This window comes from Phalacrocorax carbo, chromosome 5 (genome assembly GCF_963921805.1).
Source record: "Phalacrocorax carbo chromosome 5, bPhaCar2.1, whole genome shotgun sequence".
In the NCBI taxonomy this organism is placed as follows: Eukaryota; Metazoa; Chordata; class Aves; order Suliformes; family Phalacrocoracidae; genus Phalacrocorax; species Phalacrocorax carbo.
In genome coordinates, this window is record NC_087517.1 from 2540860 (window position 1) to 2548667 (window position 7808).

Below are 7808 nucleotides of genomic sequence, written 5' to 3' on the forward strand. Positions count from 1 at the left end.
AAGGGGGGTGGAGTAGTATTTAAAGGCTTAACCTCTTCCAAGTTGCCCTGTAGCCAGCAGGCTCACCAAGGGGGTCGGAGATGGGGCTGAACGCGGGTGCCTGCCCGGCACCAGGCCCTGCAGGAGCCCCTCCCCTGCTCCCCGCGGGGTGCAGGCAGCCCTCCAGCGCCGGCCTCTTTTGGGTGCTCCCCATAGAGCTTAAGCAAAGGTGAGGAGTTTTTCAAAGCTGTAAAAGAGAAAATCCTCTATGAAGGATAATCCTCTAATGAAATTAGTGCTCTTTACTAGTGTCCGGATTGTTCTTCCCTCTTTGCTGAAGACCCTCAGTTTTTTCTGATTCACAGAATTAGTGTTTCCTGTTTGCTTCAATAAACGTTAAGGGCTAGGCTGGTAAACCAGTGGCACTGGTGTCAGCCTGAATCCTGACTGGTTACTACTGGCTGAGCGTCGCTTTTTGGGTCTAGTTTGACAACAGAACAGCTTGCAGCACTGGTACAGGTGTCATTCAGGTCTTGTTGCCTGGCAAGCCAGACGTTTTTACTGAACGATTTTCAGCCAAAACCTAAAAACCTTGAAAACATCACAGCTGAATACAATTTTCTTGCTGAATCCTGGTTCAATTGTAACAGCTCCTCTTGAGTCACTCGTCAAACGCCCCTTTGCCACCACGTCCTCGGCGGTGCTCGGCTGCCGAGCGCTGGGGCCATTTCTCACCCGCCAGCCAGCATTGTCTCATTGTTTCCCGGCGCTCTCCCATCTGCTGTCTCTGGTCTCATACCCAGGATGTCATTTCTTTAGACAAATAGAGCTTTGTGTTGGTTGTTTTGTGTTTATGGAGTGCCTAGAAAATAGGGATCTGGGTAGGTTAGTAAATAGCAGCTATTGTTAGGCTCCAGGCTTTCTGAGGCTAGTTTTTCACGTCAGTTTTGCAGCAGCATTGGCCAGGCACACCCCACCTTTGCCACCTCTGATGGTTCCTTGTAGCTGTGCGAGGGCCGGGCAGCACAGGGTCTTTACTAGTGATAGTAGAGAGGCTGTGGCATGTACGGGTTTGACTGACTGAGCTACTCTAAGATTTAATCCCACAGAGGAACCTGTAGCAGGAAAAAAAGGCTGTTGATCCGCCAGGATAGCCTAATGTTTGCTGTAAAATGTAAACAGCATTTCAGGAGAATAACATCATAAGTGAAATATGTATTTGTTCCTTCCTTCACGATGCAGATACCATGGAAAACAATGGATGTTTAGCCAAAAAAGAAAGGCTGATTTTTTCATTACCATGAATACTTAAACACAATAAAACAGATCACTATTAGGTCTGGTAAGAGACTTGCCAGCTCTCACTGTCACAGCTATTTTTATGGCGAGGAAAGCGCTGCTGTATTAAACGCCAAGTTTTGACTTAAGGCACAATTCCTAATGACAAAGCCTAAAAAATAAAATTAAAAAAAGGTCACAAATAGCAGCAGAATCTGAGCGCAGTTCCTGGCAGCACCCCACTGCGGTCAGTGGGGTGAGCGGCGTTTTCTGTCGCCCGAAAACCTGAGGATCCGAGAGACAATTCAACATCCCTTAGCAGGAAAATATTACGGAGTTTGGAGGCAAAAGCAATCTCCTTGTTGACCAGAGGGGATGGAGGAGGTGGACGGAGGAGGAAAGATTTGCTGGAGTCCTTTCGCCATCATCACTGGCACAAAGTGCGGCTCTGGCGTGGCAAAGGGAGGATAAAGCCTCCTTTTCTCCCCATCCTACCTGTGCGTCTAATTAAGCAATGTAAAAGATGTATTCAGTTCCTGCAGGAAGGAGGTTGTTCCATTAGGAAAAAAGCTCTTCCTGCAGGTTTAATGGTTGTTATCAAAACTGTCTCTGCCACCTTTGAGTTGCATTGAAACTTTCTCTGTGCATTTGTTAAGCACAGATTGAAAAATAACTGTCAGGTCTCCCAAAAGATTGCAATGCCAGAGTGACATTTCCTTAAGGAAGAAGTACTTGCTACTTCTGGGAGATGTGTCTTACTTAAAAAAAAATTACAAATAAAAGAAATGTGTAGGAAAAATAAATAGCGTTGCTAGGAAATAACTCATTCTTTAAGACAACTTTGAGGCTTACGTCTTCATCCGGCCACACTGGAGACTCAGAATCATAAAATCCAGCTGAAAAGAGAAAATAGTTGCCAGCCGAGGGTGAGCTCAGGGTGGTGGGTGAGTCAGTACCTGCAGCCCGCTGGGGTCGGATGGGGACGTACTCCCACTGGGAGAGAGGAGATGAACTCGCAGTCTGTGCATCCGGAGGAGCGGAGGCTCTCGCTTGGCCCCGGTTCGGCTCTCAGGAGGGTCCCATAACCAAACACACACGTTTCTGTTTTGTCGCGCATCATATGCGGGAGAAAAGCAGCTGTAGAGCAGGGCCAAGCGAACGCTGGGGAAATTCCTTCTCCATTGCACAACATTTCTGTGGTGACTCCTTCCCTCGCATTTAGTGTGGCTGGTGGGTGTTTATGGGACGCATGGCTTCTATCCAATTTAATTCATAATAACTCATTTCTTGTCCTTTGGGCTTCAATCCGCCGCAGTTACTGGTGAAAGGACCTTTTCCATCCCTCACTTTTAAATTACGAGCATAGTGGAATCACAGGTAGGTACTTCACCATTTTCACCTGTCGTTAGGGGATGGGAGTCTTCCCCGATTCCTGCAGCAGGCTGCCTGAAGGTAACCAGACAGCTTGGCTAAGAGAAAAAAAAAATTAATTATTATTTTTAATTATGTATTATTTAAAAAAAAACACAAAACCAAAACACAGCAGAAAAATCGAGTCAAAACCGCACAACAATTCAGAATTGACAGAGCCCAGTCTGGTTGTACTTGCTTTTTCCTTAGCTGTACAGAGTTGCAGAACATCTGCTGGAAAACAAGTCCCTTTTTCTGCCTCACCTAACACAGCCTCCCTTTGTCTCCTGACACCCATTAATGACCTTTAAAGAAATCTCCTAAAAGTAACTCAGTTAAGAAGAAATACTACCCCTAATGGCAGCAGCCACTGCTGTTGGAGCATTGCATGGAAGCCATTTTTCAGGTGGATTTCCCCACTCGTTACTGCTGCTACCTTTGTAATAGAATCACAGGACCATTAAGGCTGGAAAAGACCTCTAGGATCATCAAGTCCAACCACCAATAGAAGCAGTACGGATCAGGACCAGCGACACCAAGTACTTAAAAAAATAAAAAGCCATATAAAATACTGGAAAAACAGAGTTCTGTTGTCTTTGTACAGGTGAAATAATTTTATACTCCTTGAATTTCTGACATTGCGGAGGGGGAAACGCGTCGCACGCTGAGCGCGGTACGTGCAGATGGCGGTGCTGTCGCTTGGCCTGCATCGCGCAGACGAAGGGTGGATTTTCTCCAAGGTAGAAGCTGTGGCTGACAGTCACAACTGCTCCTCGATCAAGCTACAAGCGACAGGCTGCGCGTAGTGCACATGGAGCTGCACACACGAACCCCTAGCCGTGCTCCAGAACAGCTTGATGTTTCCTGGCCAGCTCAAGGGGACCAGAATACAGAGATGGTCCATATCAGGTCAGGTCTTGACTCACATCTACCGATGTGATCTGCTTCTCGGGCTGGACACGAGGAGGTGAGCAGCGGCCACCTGCCCCAGCGGGTTGCACCAGCCGGACTTTGTCCCAGCTGACTTCTCCTGCCATAAACACGGGGAGCACAAGAGGGAGCCAGATGCTTTGGAGCTGAAATCCCAAAGCCTCCGCTGAGGCCCTGCCCGGCTGGACCGGGCAGAAGATGTCAGGAGCAGGTCCTGCTCGGCCCCTCAGCTGGTGGAAGCAGAGCTCGGGTCACGTTTGCCTGGAGCAGATGTTGGGAGTGGTCCCTTCCAGTCTTTCATCGCTCAGGAGGTGCCTTTACATCACCTTCTTTCAAGGTTATACAAAAATGGGTAAGGAAATAGATTACCTACTGATTTCACACTGAAATTATGGATGGCTAAGATGACCAGAAGCCTGAACACAACTGTAGTTAATCCCCTATTAAACATCACTACTTCAGCCCGCAGAGCCCCAAACCAGGCGAGCACAACACGCACCACGCAGGGCAGATCACCTTGGCACGCACGTGAGCTGCGGGTTACCGCGAGGCTGAGACAGAAGGAGGAGCAGGCGAAAGCCAGCAGTTCTGCTCTCCGGGGGTGATGCTCCCCACTAACGCCCATCCCTCGGAGGTGAAGTCCTGCCGTGGAAAGCTGCGCTTGGATCCCAGCTTGCCTGCACTGCTCTCGGGCTCCCGGCCTCCTCCGGATCCCACCAAGTACAAGGGCTTTGGAGGAGAGAAGCCACCAGCCCTGCATTCAGGAATTTAACCCTTCCTTGCCATGAGAATAACTCATCCCCTCGACTCTCGTGGCTGGCATTGAAGTCAGTGGGCAGTACATATCCATGGGTTTGACTTTCAGATAAGACGCACTTTAAAAAAACAACAACACAAAAACAACAAAAAAGACCCCTGAAAATCTCTTCCAGTTTGGCATGGATTCTGACCGGTCTGCCCTAGTATTATAATAAAAGCAACATCTCTCCTTGGTGTTGCAAATGCAACATCTCTCCTTGGTGTTGCAAATAGACATGCCCTGCCTGGCCTGTACATGGGGACTTAATTTGCAGAAACTCGCCGTTTTTTACCATCGTCTGGGTGCTTCTGTTTATTAGCGGATAGCTCTTGTGCAGATACAGCCCGTTCTCAACAACTGGAAAGTTTTAACGCACACAGTAAACACCACTGAGAGCGCTTTTTTCCCCCCCTTTAAGTTATATGAACGCTTCCCCCATGAGTTAAGGGATTTGGCATTACTCTCAGGCATACTTTACATTTTCCAAACTTTCTGAATAACACATTGAGAGACTTAAGCATCTGCACTGCCAAACCAAATGAGAGAAGAAACGGTTTTGCAGGCTCATTAATGCCTAGCACTGACAGGCCTGGAGGGGCTGCGATTTTATTTACATAGGGTAGAGATGGAAGCGTGGTGTTATTTACATAGAGAAGAGATGTTCGTTCAGGAGCAGGGTCTCATTTAGATGCAAAAGGCACAGGAACTGGGAGCACAGTCTTACACAGATAAGGTTTTACCTGTGCTTCCAAAAAGACACTTAAAAACACGGTCATAAATACTGTTTGTGGTAGCAGCTGGAGTATTTTTCCCACATGTGGAGCTGTTGGAGTTTGGCTACGTCAGCTATCCCACAGCTAGCAGAGCCCCTGAGAACAAATGAAGGTGAATTAGCTACAAAGAAACAGAGAAGAGACCTTGAAGAGGGAAAGATTAAGAAAATCCACAAAATAACAGTACTTATAACAACTACAGCTGTTAACCCTCCCCCTGAACTCTCCTGAAGTCAAAGCCAAAATAACTGTATTTATCTAGTTGTTGGCTCAATGCAATTTGCAGAGCTGTACCCCCCTCCCCTTTGCTGCTCCCCAGTGCCCCCAGCCAACACGCTCCGAGGCTGCCCCGCCACATCGCAGCCTGCCCACGCCACCCACCTCCCCTCAGCCCCTCTCCATAGCCAATGAGGTCTGGTCTTCACCACCCCAGAGTCATCCTCCCAGCCTCCAAGAGAGCTGATGATTAATTGAAGCCAGCTGCTTGGCTCCCTCTCCTTCTTCCCACAGCACTTTGCATTCCTATTAAAGCACATGCGCGGCCCCAGAGCGGTGCTTGGCTTTCTTGAATGCGCGGTGGCGATGCTGCAGAAACAAGGCCAGCTTTCACACCGTGCTGCCCCCCCCGGCTTTGTGGGCTGTAGCTGTTTGGGTACCAGACATTCACAGTGGTGAACTCAGTGCGCAATGTCATCAGCCTCAGAGCCCTGGAAGGTATTTAAAGTCTTGCTGATTTGGGGCCTGTGTTGCATTTTTAAGGTTTTTTTTTTTTGTGTGTTGTGTTCTCAGATTTTTAATGTGGATAACCTTGAAGAGCCTCCAGACTTGCAGTGCTGCCATAGGAATTACATATTGAATACCTAATCAAATAAGAGATCCTTAAGAATGGTATTTATCTTACCAGAACTTAGATGCCCAGGAGCAAGTCAGTTGCCTGGACTAGCTGTATAGTTGTTGGGGATAGCCAGCCTCCTCTGAAGGATGATTTATCCCACTTTGGAACAGGTGATACGTGCTGCTTTTTACAGGTAGCATCCACAGCCTTCCTTACCATACAGGGTGTCTAGATGAACAGCAGAGAAGACGAACCTTGGATAGTTCTGGATTCTTGCTACTTACTTTTCGCTAAGTCTCTTGCCTCTGCTTACCTGCCTGCTTTGTTATCCAGTTGGGAACGCAGAGGAAGGCACCGAAGGGCGGGCGGTGCCTCTCCTGCAAGAGCCCTTGCTCAGCCTTGCTTGCGACATGTGTCCAGTGTCACCAAGGCTGGTGTGTAAAACTGCCCTTGTGTTTCCAGTTCCCATAGGGTGTGTTTGCTGGGACCACGGACTGGTTAACACATGTGCTTCTGCAGTGTTTCCCCAAATTTCCCAGTACTTAGGCGTAAAGCAAAACCCTTGCATGTCTACCAGACCTCTTTCAGCTCTTGGACAAGTATCCCAGATGTACAACCATAGGGGAGGCATGATTTACTTTCCTGAGTGTTTCAGGTGCCTGGAGCCCGCAGTTGACCTGGTATGTGACGCAGACCTTCCCAGTCAAGTGTTTTGTGGTCCTGGCCTGTTTTGCTCCGTGACCAGCGCTGCATGCCGAGAGTGCCGCCGAGCTGAAATGTTAAAAACGAGCGTGCCAGAGACCTCGCAAGCGAGCTGCTCTTGGTTTGCTCAGCACCTCAGCCTGAGCTGCTCGACTCTTGAGTTCTTAACTTCATGTCAGCTGACATTTATGCTGCTGCTTCTGAATCAACCAGTCCCAGGGCACATCCATCAGCGCTCCCCGGCTTTGCACCAATACACACAGAAGTAAATAAATACCTGGGTCACAGCACTAAAGAGTTAAGAGAGGCCTGTATTCTTCCCCAGGGGAGAGCCTATTGCAACTTGTAAACACTTGCTGTCTGTTTCCAGGTGGTAATTAAAACAGCTTCCCCCCACCAAGTCAGTATTACATCAAGAGGCTGACAATTTCCTGGAGAAAACAGCTGTGTTTCCACTAATGAGCCTCGAGATCAGCAAAACACGATGCCTGTGTGCGGTTGTAGCTGCAGCTCTGGCACGTGAGACTCGGAGACCCTTTGATAATTCCTGCTGGTATTTCTTAGAGGTTTTTCTTTCTCCTACTGTTATTATGCCAACTTGCAAAAGTCTGCTCATCAGGTTGTGAAGAATTTCCTTTTAAATATTTACTCTGGGGTGTTGCTAATTCAATGAGGTAACGGTGACACATGGAATGGGCTCTGTTGGGAGAGGGCAAATTAACCAAAGCAAGGGAAGGGAAAAGCACAGGGCAGTATGTTTCTGAGTTCCTGGAAGAAACACGTTTTTATATCATGCAGTTCAATGTAATGTATATTATTTTTCACAGGATGAATTAATTTCCGCTGGTCTGGAGCGGGCATGGGAGTTTGAGAAACGGTTTCATTCCCTTCACGTGGCATATTTACATTTCACAAAACTCTTTGCAAATAACTGGTGTTTTTAATAGGGAAGCTGGGCAAAATAAAGCAGAATTGTAAAATATTGCTGCTAAGTGGCCTTTGCAGATTCTTCACAACTGTACAAGGCTGGCAACAGCTGAAAGGGAACAGAGAAAACTGTGATGCCCGTTCATCTTAGTGGTTGCATCGATGGGTAGATGCT